At 47.5% G+C, this 18,022-nt stretch overlaps 4 non-coding genes across 4 annotated transcripts; 1 reads left to right on the top strand and 3 right to left on the bottom strand.

Annotated features, from left to right (window-relative positions):
* Nucleotides 1-5,103: 5,103 nt before the first annotated feature.
* TRNAQ-CUG lies at nt 5,104-5,175 on the bottom strand. The gene has a single exon. It is a non-coding gene; the product is annotated as a tRNA-Gln (tRNA).
* Nucleotides 5,176-12,415: 7,240 nt separating this feature from the next.
* TRNAS-UGA lies at nt 12,416-12,497 on the top strand. The gene has a single exon. It is a non-coding gene; the product is annotated as a tRNA-Ser (tRNA).
* Nucleotides 12,498-16,090: 3,593 nt separating this feature from the next.
* TRNAD-GUC lies at nt 16,091-16,162 on the bottom strand. The gene has a single exon. It is a non-coding gene; the product is annotated as a tRNA-Asp (tRNA).
* A 407-nt stretch (nt 16,163-16,569) lies between these two features.
* Nucleotides 16,570-16,651, bottom strand: TRNAS-AGA. The gene has a single exon. It is a non-coding gene; the product is annotated as a tRNA-Ser (tRNA).
* Nucleotides 16,652-18,022: the final 1,371 nt, after the last annotated feature.

Genomic DNA, 18,022 nt, shown 5'->3' with positions numbered 1-18,022 from the left:
CAAAAGTGCTTAAGAGTGGAAAAGGGAGGCAAAACAGTAGGCCATAGAGATGGGACATGAGAAGGATTCAACCCATCACTGCCAACATTCAAGATGGAGGAAGCGGGTCTACAGAACAAGGAATGTGAAGGCCTCTAAATGCTGGAAACCATTTTAAGCTTTCAGCGAGCAAGTAAACCTTGGTGTTACACCCATAAGGAACTGAATTCTGACCCAACTGAGTAAGGCAACGGATTCTACCCCAGAGCCTCGAGAAGGAATGCACATCTGCTGACGCCTTGATTTTAGCTAAGTGCATGAGAGAGCACTGTCAAGAGAAGAGAAAGACAACCTGCAGAACTGGAGAAAATATTCGTAAATTATTTATCTGATAAGGGTTTAATGCCTAGACTATATAAAATAAATCCCATAACTCCACAACTGAAAGAAAACCCAGTTTCAAAAATGGGCAAAGTACTCCAATAGACATTTCTCCAAAAAAGATATATAAATGGCTGATAAGCACACAAAAAGATGCTCGACATTACTGGTCTTCTCTGGTCATTAAAAGATAATGCAAATAAAAATCTCAGTTTGAAACAATTACAGTGGCTGAAAAAAGTTCACCTCAATGTGCTTTATACTATGTGACTCCAGAGAAAGAACGAGTCAGGGCAGGACAGAGGGAGAAGCAGGTTCTCCACTGAGCAGAGAACCATGGGCAGAGCTCGATCCCAGGACCCAGGATCATGACCTGAGCTGAAGGCAGACACTCACCTGACTGGTCCACCCAGGTGGCCCTAAAACACATTGTTTAGATGAGAACACATGAAGACGAGAACCAATCAGTGCCAGAGATGGAGGACAGAGTGGGTGGACGGGAGGAGAGCAAGTGTGAAAGAACAGAGATCCTGGTGGCAATGGAAATGTTTCATCTTCACTGTATTTGTGTCAATATTCTGGTTGTTACGTTGTAGGACAATTTGCAAGGTGTCTCTATTGGGGGAAACTGGGTAAAGGGTACAGGAGATCTCTCTGTATTATTTCTTAGAAATGCATTTGGAGGTACCTGGGTGGCTCAGTGAGTTAAAGCCTCTGCCTTCAGCTCAGGTCATGATCCCAGGGTCCTGGGATCAAGCCCCGTGTGGGGCTCTCTGCTCCGCAAGGGAGCCTGCTTCCTCCCCTCTCTCTTTCTGCGTGCCTCTCTGCCTACTTGAAAAAAAAAAAAAAAAGAAGTGCATTTGAATTTACAATAATCTCAAAATTTAAAAATTAAGTTAAATATGCCATTTTTATTATTATAGTTTCACTGAAGGTCTGAATATACATAATTAACAAATCTAAATGTAATCAACATTAGATGTAATGAGATGTGATTTCAGCCTTGAACTCGACACTCTGCTGACTGATGTTGCTTTATCCTTTGCTTTTATTATGCCAAATAGCCAGGTGCCTATTTCCACATCATTTTTGGCACCCTTAAACCTAAGTTTAATGAACAGTCATGAGATTGAATTGTTTGTCATCATATCTAATCAGCTTAAGAGAACTAGTGATATGAATAAGGCATATCATCCAGGTTTACTGTGACTATGGGAAAAGTTATTTTAAAACAAGAATAAGGGCGCCTGGGTGGCTCAGTGGGTTAAGCGCTGCCTTTGGCTCAGGTCATGATCTCAGGGTCCTGGGATCGAGTCCCGCATCGGGCTCCCTGCTGAGCAGAGAGCCCGCTTCCCTCTCTCTCTCTCTCTGCCTGCCTCTCCATCTACTTGTGATTTCTCTCTGTCAAATAAATAAATAAAAATATTAAAAAAAAAGGACAGTGTTTTAAAACAAGAATAATAATTCTAGCTATTGAGAATAAATGAGTGGGGCACCTGGGTGGCTCAGTCGTTAAGCATCTACCTTCGGCTCAGGTCATGATCCCAGGGTCCTGGATCTAGCTCCCTGCTCTGTTGGGAAGCCTGCTTCTCCCTCTCCCACTCCCCCTGCTTATGTTCCCCCTCTTGCTGTGTCTCTTTCTTCAAATAAATAAACTCTTTAAAAGAATAAATGAAAATCTCCTTATGTGCTTTATATATTAAAATAATACCAACTTGTTGAAATATGAATGGATTTTCACTATTTCTGGGGAAAAATGTTTCAATGAATAGTTTGTGAAAATGGCTAATTTTGTTTATTTTATGTAATATTAAGAATTAATAAAAATTAAATATAAAAAGATAATATAAATATTGAGACTCTTTAGCTAGAGAACATCTCACAATTTTATTCCCAACAGGTGTTTATAAATATTTGCCCAGCATGAAGCCCAGTGCAGGGCTTGAACTTGACACTCTGAGGTCAAGACCTCAATAAGGCCAAGAATCAGTGACTTAACCAACTGAGTCACCCAGGCACCCCTAGCTTTGAGTCTTTAAAGAAAAAGTCCTGTCTGAGAATTCCTCCCATCTGGTCAAGACAATTTAAAAGCAGAATGTTTACTTTGCTGTATTAAACTTTCACAAGGAAGAAAAACTCTAAAGTTATGTGTTATATCATGATAAATCTCCATTGATTGAAATATAATAAAGTATATGAAGAAAAAGAGAAATGGTGAGAAACAAATGAAGCCCATCTAAGTTAAGAGAGGAGAGAGGACTCTTCTGGGACTCAACTCTGCAGTGCAGTAACTGCAGAAGAATTTAGGAAATGACAGTGAAGCACAATATTATCAATATTTTAACTTCTGACTGCTAAAATCTTAATTACAGTATAATTATAATTGCCATATATTCATATGTTATATAATACATTAAAGTATAATGCTAATAATTTATTTTTTCAATAAAATTTCTTGGTTATTTTTATATCCTGAAATTTTATATTCCTCTTTGTCAATGGTGATTCTGTGGCTTTGGCCATGAACTCAGACAAAGAGTGATTTTACAATCATTCATCATTTACATGAATTATGACTTCATTGAACTTTTTAAATCTTTTCTCCTCATAAATAACTCTAACATAATTTGACCCTGATCACAATATTCATTTCTTATACTACTGTTGTCTATTATTTTAGTTCCATTTTGTTTCTACATCTTAAAAGTTAGTAATTGCTAATGATATTGTCTTATGCATTCGTTGTTTATGTAGATGTTCTGGTGTGTTTCTGAACGTTCCTGTTCTTCATAATTTTTGTATACCATTTGGTCATTAGTTCCAATTTCTTGTTCCTTAATCTGTTCATCATTTCTGCTTATCTACTATTCAGACCACTGAGTTGAGCTTCTAATGTCAATGAATAAATTTCCCCTTTATGATTTTATTTCTTTTTATGGTTATTATTTTTTAAAAGTGATCTTTTGCATAATTTACTTCTTAATGACAGAATTCTTTAGTTTGGTGTGTTTAATAACTTTCTGTGGATGAATCATAATGCATGAGACAAATACTGGAAACAGAAATGTCTGGGAAGTTAAGAAAATGGGGTTGTAGTTCATTATCGCATTGACGAACATAGTGGACTACTGTGGCTCAGACTTCATATGTTAGGAAGAAGTTGCCTAGCTATGAACTGCACATGCTGAGGACAGAACTTAATTCCATAGCCTTCTGTGCAGCTAGAATGCAGGCATGTGCCCCAAGCTTTGCCCATCAGATGTACGAAAGCAAGATTTCTTCCTTCAGAAGAAAGAAATAGGTGGCATAGATCTTCTGCAGAATTACTTCTTGGTAAGGCTCAGTTCCGGTAAACTACGTAAGCTGCTAGAAGTGGTGGTGAAATAGGGCCTAGCAATGGCATGCATGTGGGGGGACATAGAGAGCTACAGAGAACTGCTGACAGTTAACTCTAGGAATTGAAGGATTAGGAGTAATTTGGAGACTTGGGTAGTATAATATAGAGGGTGAGTGATTATTACTGTGCCCAAGCATTTGGAGGGAGAACAAGATAGCTCAAAGTTACAATTCTCAGCTAACTGTGTGGTTACTGAAGCCCAGATTTCCTCTGCCCTAAAACAATTTCAATTTCCCTGACCCTGGCGCTGACGTAATTCAAAACCAAATTCATATCACGTAAAATATGTGAGTTTCCCATTGACAAAAAGGTGGATGAATGAACCGCAGTATATTGACACAGTAGAGCATTATTCATGAATGAAGGAGTAATGAATGGCAGCTATTGCAACAAAAGTAACAATTAATTTTAGCAATGTATTGCTAAGTGAAAAAGACACAGAAGATAAAGTATAGTCTGACACTTTGAATCTTGGAATAAAAATATACAATTTTTAGACATATGATAGTTGAAATAAAACTAAGGAAAGCACTTTGGAATTACTTTTTGAGGATCTCAGTACCTTGTCCTGCCTTAAGTTGTGACACATGCAGACATTTACCAGAAAATGAATTAACTTGCAATTGGAACATTCAGTTATGAAAATGAAATGATCACAGAGATAACCTAGGACACAATTTGAAAGCTCTGATTTCTGTGGGACGTATTCTTCATGGACAACAATTCCGTGTGGTGGCTCCGTGTCACAGAAATGACCAAAGTAACAGTGGAAACATTTAGAAAATGTATCTGGATCTTTATTTACTCCATCCACAAGTGCTGCGAGTTTACGTGTGGGCATTCAGTAGTGTTCAAATATCTGAGACAGTTCAAGAAATTCTTCATTTAAAGTATGAATAGATTTTCACAAGTCTCCGTTTCTCAGTGGAAAATGAAAATTTCCCATAAATTCAGGTCATTGTACCTAATGGACATTATGAAGCCTCACTCTCTCTGAGCAGCAAAGTATTGTATTCATGAGAACTTTTCTTCTCCCTCATTTTGTGGCATCCGTCTGCACGAAGGGAGCTCACTACATTCTGTAAAGCAATAAATCAGGAGAAGTTCAACTTAACTCAAAATTGTGTCACAGAATATCTGTTAGGTGGGAGAGGAAAACGGTGGGGGCGGGGAGGGGAGGGGGATGGTCCTCTACTCTGAACAACGCAGCGGGCAGTCGGTGGGGTCCACCCAGAGCCCGGGGTATCCTGCTCTTCAGGATCACACTCTGGGTTCCTGGGAACTGGGGGTCTCCCGTCAACCATCCCTAAAAGGGAAACTTAACAATAAGAAAAAGGAAAACGCTCAGGTTCCACCGAGATTTGAACTCGGATCGCTGGATTCAGAGTCCAGAGTGCTAACCATTACACCATGGAACCCCACGGTGACAGCCGGCGACAGCACTCCTTCCTGACAGGATGCATCTCCACTGCCGACCTCCAGGAGTTCTTAGAAAAGCTGAAATTCGCGGCCCAGTTTCTGGTATCTGCCTCCGTGACACACTGGCCTTTCCCCGCGTGCACAGGGCCCTTCGGGCGACGTCCCAAAGCAAATCGGTTTCTAGGGACAGATGACCCGGGTCCGTGCTTGTGGGCGCCGTCCGGCCTCCGTGCGCCCCCCGCCCCCGGGCCCAGACGCAGGTGCGGCGGCTCCTCCCGCGCGGGCGGCCGGGGCTGCACCTGCGCGCGGCCGCGGTCTCCACCCGCCGGGCGCTGCGGGACCCACCGGCTCGCGGCCTCCCGAGGGCCGGCCTCGCGCTCCCTCCGCCCCCGCAGGTTAGTCCGGGACCCGCAGGCGCCGGAGGTCGTCGTTTGACGCCGGCTGCCGGGCGGCCCCGGCCCGTGCGGCTCCGCCGGGGACAGAGACGCCTTCTGCTCCCGCGCCGCCGCGGGGGAGAGCAGGATCCGAACCCGCGGCCTTCCCGCAGGGCTGTCCCCGGAGGCTTCGACCCCGCTCTTCCCGGCCGCAGCCGCGAGCCTCCCCCGGGCGGCCCGGCAGTAACGACTCCCTGCGTCGCGAGGGGACAGAAGCGATGCCCGACGGTCCCCCGAAGGGCTGAGGACAGAAGCAAATCATCTCCACCGAGAGTGACACTCGCGGGTGTCAGGGTTCGAAGCTTCCCGGCGAGACCCCCGGAGGGGCCGCGGCGTCCAGCCGAGGTCATTTCGGTGCCGAGAGACGTCTGGAAGGGGAGGAAACGCTTCCGGAAGAGGCGCAGGTGACAGCCCGCGGCGAGGACCCGGAGCCCGGGTCCAGGCGTGTCCGCCGCTCGGTGACCTCGCGGTCCCCGAGGCCCCGGGGACGGAGTGACCCTCTCCTGCCAGGTGGGTCAGGGACGTGCTTTCCGGAAGCCCGAGGAACGGAGACCCCAGACCCGGGAGTGCTTGCAGCGCGACGCAGCTTCGGGTCCCGGCAACACGTTCACCGTGAGCCTCTGCAGGGGCGAGGGCTGGGACCAGATTCCGGGCTCTCTGCCCGAAAAGGAAAAAGAGAAGAACAAAAATAGATATAAATAACTGAATAACTAAATGGGGGAGAAGCGACATCTGGGAAGTGAATCGTAATGAGTGAGCGTGAACACCACCTCCCAGTTCCCACCGCCTGGTTCCAGCCCCTTTGATGTGGAGCTCGCCCCGGTCCCCCGCGCAGGAGAATCCCCATCGCCGGACTCCGCACGCCCTAACCGCCAGCTCCGCGCAGTGCTGCTTTCTAGAGAGCACAGCACCGGACGGGGGAAGACAGGCTGAGCCGCGAAGGAACCCGACACTCACAGTTTGAGCCAGGGCCCAGGGTCAACTTGGGGAGCGATGAGCCATTTTGGATAGTATATACCCTTGACATGGTATAAACGATGAACACGAAAATGCACTTTTCTTCTGTGATCTCTCTCCCCCAAGCCCATAACTCCTGTTTAATTATGAGAAAAACATCGGGGAAATGAGGGGCTTCCTACAAAATACCTGAGCACCCCCGCAAACCGTCGGGATTGTTCAAAAACAAGGAAAATCTGAGAAACTGCCACAGCCGAGGTGAGGCTAAGGAGAAAACGATGAGTAAATACACCGTAACATTCTGAATCAGATCCAGGAACCAAAAGGGACATGAGGTAGAAACCAGGGAGATCGGAATAATTTTTGAACTTTGGTTAATAATAATGTATAAATATTTGTTCATTGATTGTAATAAATGTGCCACACTCAGGTAAGATTTTAATCCTAGGAGAAACTGGGTGTGGGGGATATAGGCGCTCTCTCTTCTATCTTCCCAAGTAAGTAGAAACTATTGCTTTAGGGAGTAAGAACAAGAAAGTGGCCAAATGAAATTATTTCTTCAAAGGGAATTCAGAACTCTGGTTTGCAATGTGCACCAGCACAGTGCCCTCCCCCTTTAACCAATGAGCCCCATTATCAGACCCAGTACTAAGGCCTGCAGAACCCACTTGGCCTCAGAGCACAGAGAGTTGTAGGAATTTGGAAGGAGGAGTTCCTATGCCGGCCCCCTGCTCTACTCTGCTGTGGGCCCAGCAGTTAGCAGGACACCAAGCCCTGGCTCTGCCCTTGGAGATTTGGGGCTAATTGTCATGGGATAGACTAAAATTATGAATCCATGAGTCCAGGAAACCAGCAGGTGGGGTCTTGGCTCCCACTTCTTCACAGAGAAGATGCAAGATAGGGACACAGTGTACGGACTGGTTGTCTGGGCAGCAATCCACGATGAAAGTGAAATAGGAGATTTGATGGTTTGTTGGTAGACTGAGACCTTGGTTCAGGCCAGAGCTCCAAGGTTGCTTTAGGCCTCGAGGGCCCACTCCGAACCAGGCACATCAGGGAGCATCACAGATGACTTCAGGGAGCAGCGGAGAATCAGCCTCAGTGGCATGGTAAGTTCCCTGCTAGACTGAGGTCAGTCCTGCATCAGTCTCTGGGAATTGCTTTAAAGTATTCGTGCTCATTCATAGGCATCTTGTTTATTTCCCCCAAACAAAACATAGCTGAAAAATTCCTCTCCTCTTCCCCAAGATAAAGAAGTCATTAGAACAGAGATTCATGGTACATTATTTTGGCTCTGAATTCCAGATCATATGGAATAAAATCTGTGAAACCCCTTTCCCACGAAGGCACCCCTAGATACACATACATATCATTTTGCAAACTAGTTCAGAGTGTTTGTGGAACACATAAAGTCCATAGACCCCAGGCTATGAACCTTCTGCATTTGGAGATTGTCCTTTGTCACCTAACCTAATTTTTAACTAACCAAAACCAAATTCTTTAAGTAGAAATTAAGCATCATACTGCTAAAGTAAATTCACCTTTTAATCGTGGCTAAGTTTTTCACTAATATTCATCTTGTAAATTACGTCAAAGTTGTGTCCATGACTGAATGGAAAATACTAGTCAGATTAGTTCTCAGAGGGCTGTTGGGATGCACATTCCTGATAATAAAGTTTGGGGAGACTTGACTCAGACATCAGCAGGTCAAAGAGAAGGGAGAGGACTAGGCCTATTTTTATCACAGGGTAACTGGACCTTGCTGCAGCTTCTCCTGGGCCCCACTGGGAGGAACCCCTTAAATTCTGATCTTCACGTGCTGCTGAAGCACTGGCCACATGGATGGAGGACAGAGGCCAGACAGCCCTTTCCTCTCATGACTCTCAGTAAGTTTTCCAAATCCTGTGTCATTTAAACCTAATTTCCTTGTTTTTTTTTTTTCCTGTTACCCCCAAGTCACAAGTATCTCATAAATTATGTTCCAGCCAGAAGGCTTTGCTGCTCCTGAAAATCGAGACAGGCAGTAGAAAAAACCTCAGAGGAAGACATGGAAAATCTGAGTAACAAAGGTACGTGAGAGTCAGATCTGAGTAAATATTGGCTGCATAAAACAATGTGAATGTCTTCTAGAGGAGAAAATGAACAAAGAATTCATATGGATGCAAACAAAGAATTTAGACGTCCCTCCAGACAGAGATGAATAGAATCCCATTTTTCTAATGTTAAGTCCTTTGCATTGTCTGGGAAAATGCTAAAATATCGGTATAAGAATTGTTTGGTCAGGACTATATGCGGTGATCTCTCGGCTCCCCATCAAAAGAAAATCAAAAAAATAACGTAGAACTATTCAATCAATACACAAGCAGACAAGACACAAAAGGGAAGCATAAGAGGACAGAATGATAAACACAGTGGGGTATACCAGAAGGGATGGAAAACCACACATCGTGGGATGTTCATTTTAACCTAAAACATACTCAGCAATCTGTGGATGGGGAGTGGGGCAGGAGGAAGCTTCTGGGGCGTGGTCGCAGCTCTATTTCCTGATCACACCGCATGTTCCCCGTGTGAGGAATCATTGCAGTGTGTGTTTAACTTCCACTCACCTCTTTGCATCTATGTTCATGAGAAAGACACAAGGAGAGAGTTAAAAAAACAAAAAAATTGGGGCGCCTGGGTGGCTAAGTTGCTTAAGCATCTGACTCTTATCCTGGCTCAGGTCATGATCTCTGGGTTGTGGGATAGGACCCCGTGTGGGGCTCCGTGCTGGGTGTGGAGCCTGCTTAAGATCCTCTCTCTCCCTCTGCCCACCGACCCCCTCCCTGCCCCCCGCCCACCCCACCCCCCCATTTGTCTGGTGGTACTCTCTCTTTCTCTCTCTCTCTCTGGGGAAAAACCCCACAAAAGCCCTTCTAGTAACCAACTGGCCATATTTTTCCATTGGTTTCATTGTGAGCATATGTGTAGATGAGTAAAAATTGTGGCCTTTGTGGTGTCTGAGCAGCTCATTCAGGGCTGGCTTCCTGGGCAGGAGATGGGTTTTTCTAATCCTTTTTACCACTCCGAGCTCAAGTTTGGTTCCCATCCTGACCATTTGGATGATTCTCGCTCCAGGCCTTCAGGGATCACTTTCGGTGTCTGAGTGATGCCTGGGGCCCAGGAGCAGAGCCTCTGACAAGTCCCTTCTGGTCTGGTGCCACTCTCCTGCCACATTAAAAAACAAACCAAAACAAAACTGGCCTATTTTAATTTGTAAGAAAAAGCTTTTCCTAAATTAACAAGGCCAAGAGCAGAAGACCTTGCTCTGAAAAATACTATAACTGAGATCACCCATTATAGAGCATTTTAAGGGTTTTTGTTTGGTGCTGCCTGTCTTGTGCATCTGAGGAAAGTGTACACACACACACACACACACACACACACTGCAACCTATACTGTCATTTGCTGAGGACTCTTTCTCAAAATCTGAATATCTGAAAGGCAGTTTCTTCCAGCCACGACCTCACCTTTGTAGCTGGCTTTGGACTTCAGTCTTCCAAATTATTTCTCAAATTATTATGATTATCATCATCATTATAAATTACACAATATTTAGTTTTAAAAGCAAAATGAATTGACAGAACTGATTAAAACAACAACAACAACAAAAGTCAAAATGAGTGCGGCATTTTTCTGCCCTAAACCCTCCCTACGCTGAATTCAGATGTCCCAGCTGCAACCCTCCCCTCGCTTTCAGGGGCCAGCTCTGTGACCTTGGCCCTGCACTCAATCTCTCCGTAAAACTTGGCCTCTCCAAGATATTTAACAAGTAGTGTCTTTGCATGATGGCCACTTGAGCACATGTGTGGCTACTGAATAATGCTGAAGTCTCATGTGTAGAGAATCCCTTCTTCTCAGTCCAGCAATAGTCATTATTTCTGCTTCTTCATTTTAAAGACTTTAGTAATGACATATGCTTCAATCATAGCAAAACACAGGGGGAAAAAACCCCACAACCCTCAAACCTAATACTTTGGCATATCCACCCCCCCCGACTTCCAAATATCCATAAAGCAAAACTGTACATAATCAAGGTCATATATTACATACAGTTTTAATCTGGCTCTTTTCGGTTAACATTCTATCATGCGCTTCTTCCCTGAGCTATCACAACCTCTTCCAAAATATTGTTTTCAATAGCCTTGCAACATTCTTCCAGCCATAGATAACGTAAGTTATATACCCACCCCCTCCATTGTTGGAGATGTTTTAATTATGGTATTATTATAACTAAAAGTATCACAGAAGTTTTTGCACACAAATAATTTCCTTTAGTTTGCATTATTTCCCTAGAAGAGTTCTCTCCGAAGTAAGTTTGCCGTGTGCAGGAAGTAGCCATTTGTGTGAGCTTCCTTGGTGGAATTGAGAAGCAGGACGGAGAACAGGGACCTTGTTCCAAGCACAAGAGGAAGGAGATTTATTAGCGTCCTAGGGCTGCCCCAACAAATTACCATAGAGGGAGTGGCCTAAAACAACAGAAATTTCTCCTCTCACAGATCCAGACACCAGAAACCCGAATTCAAGGGGTCTGCAAGGTTGGCTGTTTCCAGAAGGTCTGAGGGAGGCTGTGTCAAGGCTTCCTCCCTGGCCTGCCTGGTGTTTGCGCCTGCCCTGCTCCCATCCCTGCGACCTTCTGCCATGGCCTTTGCCCCCGGCTGTCTGTTCGTGTGTCTCCAAATCTCCCCCCCTTATGAGGATACAGTCATTGGATTTAGGGCCCAACCCAATCCAGAATGACCTCGCTTTATCTTGATTGCATCAGCAAAGAGTGTTTTCAAGTCAAGTCTCATTCACAGGTGGGAGGGCGTAGGATTGCAGCGTTTCTTCCCGGGCGACCCACTTGAACCCACCAGGGGCGCAGCCCTCTTTACCGGCCCTCGATGAAAACATTGTGGGAGAGTTACCTGCTGGAGACACCGAGGGCCTCAGGCCTGGAAGGTGTCTCCGATTGTACCCGGAGGTCTGTCCGAGCCGGCTGTGACGGTGTTGCCATCAAGTACTTCAATTCCCAAGGCTCAACCCTGTGGCCCCTAAATCCTCCATTCAAAGAAGAACCCGGTTCTGTAGGGCGCCCCTGCATCAGGACGACGGGCGGGAAGGATCCGGTCAATGGGGTAGATTGAGTCGGCGGCGTTCACACCCCGCTGTGTGTGAGGCGCGGACAGTGTCCCGAGGCCGGAAACCCCGGGGTCGAGCTGCTTCGCCCCCATGCGCCGGGCTCGGGCTTGCCTCTCTGGGGAGGCGACCAGCGGGGACCTCCCCAGCGTCGCCTTCTGCTCCTCGACCCTCCCTGCCCCCGCCCAGCCCGCACCCGCGTCCCCGCCCGGCTTCAGCCGGCTCTTCCGCGGCGGGGCGGGTGCAGCCCGCCGAGATACCTGGGTCTCGGCGTTGAGCGCGGAAAGCGGACGCGGACCACTCCGGGTCCTTCCAGGCCGCTTCCAGGCACCGTCGGCATCCGCAGGTCCGAGGTCGCTGGGGACGCCACCTGCTCCGAGGTCCCTGCCTGCGGGCGGGCAGTCGGCGGTGACGGGGGCGGGAGTTCTGGGCACAGACGGTCCCCCGCGGCTCCCAGGGCTTCTCCGAATTCCACGCGCCCCGCCGAATTTGGATTTGCTTGTGCGCCACGCGTTTCACCCAGGACTGTCCCCTGAGTGGACGCAGGGGATTCCTCGCTCGCAGACTTAACAGTGACACGAACCGTCTCTCCGTCCTCCCGTTACGGCGTGATGTCGCGCCGCGGGGAGAGGTGCGCGCGTGCCTCTGAGGTGGCGCACCTTCTAAGTCGCTGACAAGGGGCACCTGCTAGCAGGTAGTCGTGGCCGAGTGGTTAAGGCGATGGACTTGAAATCCATTGGGGTCTCCCCGCGCAGGTTCGAATCCTGCCGGCTACGGTTTTACAAAGGCTCCTTCCTACCTTCTAGTCCCTGCTGGTCTCCCTCTGCGTTGCCAGTGACCTGTTTCTCTGGGTCAGGTTGGATCTGTTCCTCCAATTCCAAACACCGCGGTATCTCTCTCAGGCTTTGACCCTCAGTGTTAAGTGGATGAGTGCCTCTGCGAGGGTGGGGAGGGCACCGAATAGGATCCCTGATTTGAGGAAGGCTGTTCCTTTTCCTCAATTATGGGTCACAGCCAACTTGGGTTCTTAGCATCAGCCAGGTCCCCATCCTCTCTGGGACTGGAGGTGTTTTCCTTGCTACTATCTAGAACTCACGATGTATAAAGCGGCATTTATTCTAACAACTATCTTTTTTTTTTTTTTTTTTTTTTGAATCCTCACTAGGTCCCAAGCACGGAGTTGGCATTATATGCATGACATCATTTAATTTAATCTCCAATATAACCCCATAGCAGAGGTGATATCAGTCCCATTTTACAGAATAAGAAACCGAAACTTGACTTGACCAACACTGCCCAGTAAAATGCTATGTAGACCAAAGAGCTTCTTAGGTGTGGTTGTGAGGTCACTTGTCACAGATACTGCAGGGAACACACTTCTTAAAAACCAGTGGTTAGTGACACAGTCCTGCTGTAGTTTATACACAGGAATGACTTTCATATCAGTTCCTACTTATCAGACATTACAGACGTATTTCCAAGTGCTTTATGTGTGTTAGCTTGTGTGATCACATTCATAAGAAATGAATACTATTATTACCCTTACTTTATAAATCTGGAAACTGACACCCACTGGAGGAAAATAACATGGCCAAGTTCACCCAGCTAGTAAGAGGACGGGGTGGGCTTGAACTCTCAGTTTGGGTCTATACCAGGGAACCAAAAGGTGGGGCGGGTGTAGGGGCAGACCAGGGGGGCTTTCATTGCTACTGTCTACAGCTGGAAATTAATGTTACTGCCTAACTCTCTTATTGAGATTTTTGCCTCCATAGATAAGTCTAAGTGGTCAGTCTGGAGTATGGGGTTGTTACCCCTTGTGTACTGAGTGTTCTGCTAGCCCAAGTTTGCAGAATGTCATTGGACAGCAATGAGGTGTTACCTGTTTTTGAGTGATAAGAAGTGATTGTTATTGTCACTTCATATGAATGATTAGTTTATAAAGAAGAGCAACACATCTATTCTGTCTTCTCAGCCTGAAAACTCCAGAGCCCAGGAGTGGGAACGCTTTGTTAAACCCAGGAAGTGGATTTAAGGCTGCCAAGCCCAGCAGTACTTCTGGTTTGAGACTACAAGCAAAATCCTTGCATAGACCCATACAAAACCCATCAGGGAAGCCTGCTGATTCTGGTAAACAGGGTGTATCAGACTTACTCAGCAAGAGAGGATCTTAGTCGGAAAGAGTCTCAGTGTCTCAAGAGAGGGGGCTTTTGAGGCCAGGATTAGTCACAAGAGAATTTTAGAGCAGAAATTGCAGAAGGACATCTGTGGCAATGGTGATCAGAATATGTAAACTTAGTAAATGACTGGGACAGCCAGTGGTCTTATCTTCAGAACGTGAGTCCATGTGGAATTCCTCCATGATATTGCCATAAAAAAGCTACAAATAGAGGGGAATGCAAAGGAGGTGGGCTCAGGGAGCTTGTTTCGCCCATGGCGGCCAGTAGGCTTCATCTGCTGTGTGCTATCACACATGGTATCACGTCTGTTAAGTTTTGGTTTCGTTTCATTACTTGTCTGTTTTGGTTCAAAGATAGCTAGAAATGAGAGTCAAACAACACAGAATGTAAAGAAGTAGGATTTTAAAATAAAAAAATGAAAGTCAGTTCAGTTCGAGAAAACCTCCCAAATCGAATAGCACAGTTTCCTGCCAATAGTCACCATGTTCGAGGTCTCCGTCTAGTACAACCTGGAAACTCCAGGGGAAGGTTCTCTGGTCCCTGCCCTCTCTTCATACGTTCTCCTGCACATTCAGGGACCAAAAACATTAATCTGTTTTTTTTTTTTTGATTTTGGGGGAAAAAGTTTAAATTCAGAGTCTCAGTACTCTAATTTACATGCAAACGAAAGTGAAAAGAAAAGGTCCAGATAGGAACAGAGCTTTTGTTTATAGGAAAACAAAACAACACACATCCTTGAGAACACTTGGTATATTGCCTGCCTTTTCTTAGTTTAACCTTTCAAATAGGAAAATAGTTGTGACGGTTAGTTTTATGTGCCAGCCTGGTGGGCCACAGTGCCCAGATAAGTGGTCAGTCGTCATTCTGTGTTTCTGTGATGTTTCTGTGAGGGTGTGTTGGGAGATTATTAAATTTGGATTGATGGACTTTGAGTCAAGGAGACTGCCCTCCACAATCTGGGTGGGCATCAATAAAACAAAAGACTGATAACCCCCCAACCCAGCAGGGGGGAATTCCATCCACAGATAGTGTTCAGGCTTGAATTACAGTGCTGGCTCTTCCTGGGTCCCTGGCCTGCTGCCCCCTGGGCGATTTTGGACTTACCACAACTCCCATAATCTTGTGAGCCAATTCCTTAAGATAAAGCTCCATACACACCCACATCCCACTGGTTCTCTCTCTGGAGAACTGAGGAATACAGTAGTGGAAACAAATTGTTTTACTTTTCACTTTTTCTGGTGACTGATGAAGATCACCTTTCTTATGTTTATTGGTTCTTTTGATATCCTTTTTTCTGAAAGACCTGTTGAACTTTTCTGCCCATTTTTCTCTTGGATTGTCTATTTCATACTCATTTTCCTTATTCACATCCAGGTGGACCTGTACACGTCGAGAGGCTAGCTAAGCTACTCCAGGTGTGGCTGCCGTGGCATCCACTTTTCGTGGCCTGCAGGGAGCATCAGGGACGCCTGGACCTCCTATAAGGGCCATGCGGAATAGCCCACAGAGTCACCAGCAAATGTCAGGTCCTGTTAGGACTTCCCCAACCCCCCTGTGATCAGCAGTCCTCCCTGTCTCCCAGGACCATGACCTTGTGCTGTCCTTAGATTAGACCCCCGTGAAGCTCCCCCAAACCCCTCTTGTGGTCCGGATTGACTAATCCAGCCTTAGCCCCGGAGCTGCCCAAGCTCTCCGCCCATGCACCCCAATGACGGCAGATTCCAGGGTCTCATTGCTCTGTTCCCTGCCTTGACCTCCCCCTGCGCCGCCTTAAAGACTGCTGTGCACTTCCTCCAAGACCCGTGAGTCATGAACTTCTCTAGTGTGATCTCTCCCGTGGTCTGCTGTTTTGTTATTTTAACTCACTATCCGCCATCTCCTGCTCTACCTAACAAACGTTAACGTAACAGTGTCCTGATGACGTCTGCACAGCTCCCTGAATCCTGGAGCCAGCCTTCGGTGGGGCAAGTGTCACGGGAGGGGAGAGGTGGGCGGAAGCCGGGAAGGGCGCCCTGGGGTCCCGGTCGCCTGCGCCTCAGCACCCCAGACCCACCGCTCACGGTCCCCACCAGCGCGCGCCCCGCAGCTGTCAGACGAAGGGGCGAAGGAGGACAGTATTTGATCCGAAGCCGTGCGGCCCTGATGGTCAGGAATTCTAAAATGATCGCGTGGACACAAAAGCGACAAGCGTGCTCCCCGTCGGGGAATCGAACCCCGGTCTCCCGCGTGACAGGCGGGGATACTCACCACTATACTAACGAGGAGAACCTGGTGGCCGCGTCTTAAAGACGCCTCATAAAGGGAACTGCAGGGCGCCCTCCCGTGCTCTGCTCGCGCTGAGACCCGCGCACCCGCGTGTGCGCCCCCGGGGCTGCCCGTCTTCACCCCACGGCTCCCGCCTCCCCGCAGGGTGTCTCGGCCGGATCGGCGTCCGGCGCGCGCAGGCCACCGAGGCCGGGGAACCAGCGCCTCCGAGCGCTCTGCTCCCGGGCCTTGCCGCGCAGGAAAACCCCCGCAGATCTCCCCGCCCGGCGTCCCCCAGGCCCCTGCCCCCGGCCGCGTTCTCCGCTCCTTCGAGTTGGTAAAAGTGACGCCCCCTGGCGGTGCAGCTCTGGCCCGCCGGCCCCCCATCTCCCCCGGGGGCATTTAATCCAGCCCAAAAAGAGAGCTCCGTAGTCGGCAGGATTCGAACCTGCGCGGGGAGACCCCAATGGATTTCTAGTCCATCGCCTTAACCACTCGGCCACGACTACGCGGCGCTCGGGCGCTTTTTCCAGTGGCGGATGACAAAGAACGCAGGCAGGAGCCCTGCCCGCCGCGCCGGAAAGCAAACCGTGAACGGGACACGGAGCTCCAGTAAGACGGGGTTTGTGGTTCTCATTTAAAAAGTCCAACCTCTCGCGCCGCCGGCGCAGTCGGGAGCCCGGGGACGCGAGTCCTCACCGCGTGAGCACCCGCGTTTCAAGCCAGCAGGTCAGTCCCGCAAAGCCTGCGCCCGCGCGGGGCCGCCCTGGGGCTGCGCGCGGGTCTGAGCCGGGCTCCCGCGTGTGCGCTCCAAGAACCACTTGGCTTTCTCCCCCGAGCCGGCCCTCGCTTCCAGCCCCCGCGGGCCCATGCGAGTGGGAGGTGAGGCAGCTCGTGTGAGGTCACCACTTTGACCGAGGTCCCGGCAGGGGCAGCTAGTGATGCTCCTGGTTAGAGGGTCCGCTGCAGCGCGCTCTGCAACGCGGGGAGAGAGAGGCGGTAACGTGCTCATCATTAAGGCGTTAGTAAGATGCTATTCCCATCACAGGGTACCACGGAGCCCTGGAAGAGTTAGATCTTCATCGTTTTACTCGGAAAATGTGCGTGAACCTTAATGCACAAAACAACAAATACAAATAGTCCCTTTTATATAAAATGAAACTCCAAATTACACAAGCCCATTTTTTAAAAATCTGATGGGATACTCACCAAGCTAACAGGAACGCAAACAAGTGGAATGGAAGCGACGGATAAAAATATCTCATGCAATTACTTTTGAATTCTTTAAATTTTTCATAATAGTTCTTGCTTTCTGCATCGTTTATATAATTGGAAAATATAAAAATGGAAAAGCAGGTTTAAATCAATATGCCACTACATACCCTTACATTAGAAAACTGGATGTGTCAACAAAAAGCTGAAAACTAACTTCCCGTGGGTGTTGGAATCATAGCTACTTCTTGTTTACTTTCTTCAGCTTTTCTCTCTCTTTCAAATTTGGAGGAAAAGTATAGTATTTCTTTGTATTTGGACGTAAGGTGCCCCACAATTCCTTTAAAGTTATAGGATGGTTCTACACAACTTGTCATCTGTTTGAAGAAACAAGGAGTGCTGTGGCATGGAAATTGATCTCGTAAAAAAAAATTATCTGGTATCTACCAACTCTGTATTTCACATTTTAGAAAGTGACTTTTGATTCATAACCTCATTAAACCCTCAGAACAGTTCCATGAAGTGCCACGAACCTCGTTTACAAACAGAAACATGTGCAGAGAAGTTCATCAATTCACAGGGCTACTGAGTGTTGGAAGAAAGGGCCTTAGTTCCCATGTTTCCTTAGGGACAGGGAAAATGACTCCCTCGAGAACTGAAAAGCAATA

Source organism: Mustela putorius, unplaced genomic scaffold (genome assembly GCF_011764305.1).
Source record: "Mustela putorius furo isolate JIRA1106 unplaced genomic scaffold, ASM1176430v1.1 tig00000594_pilon_pilon_pilon, whole genome shotgun sequence".
Taxonomy (NCBI): domain Eukaryota; kingdom Metazoa; phylum Chordata; class Mammalia; order Carnivora; family Mustelidae; genus Mustela; species Mustela putorius.
Note: the sequence above shows the minus strand (reverse complement) of the source record. Positions and strands in the feature narration are given on the sequence as shown.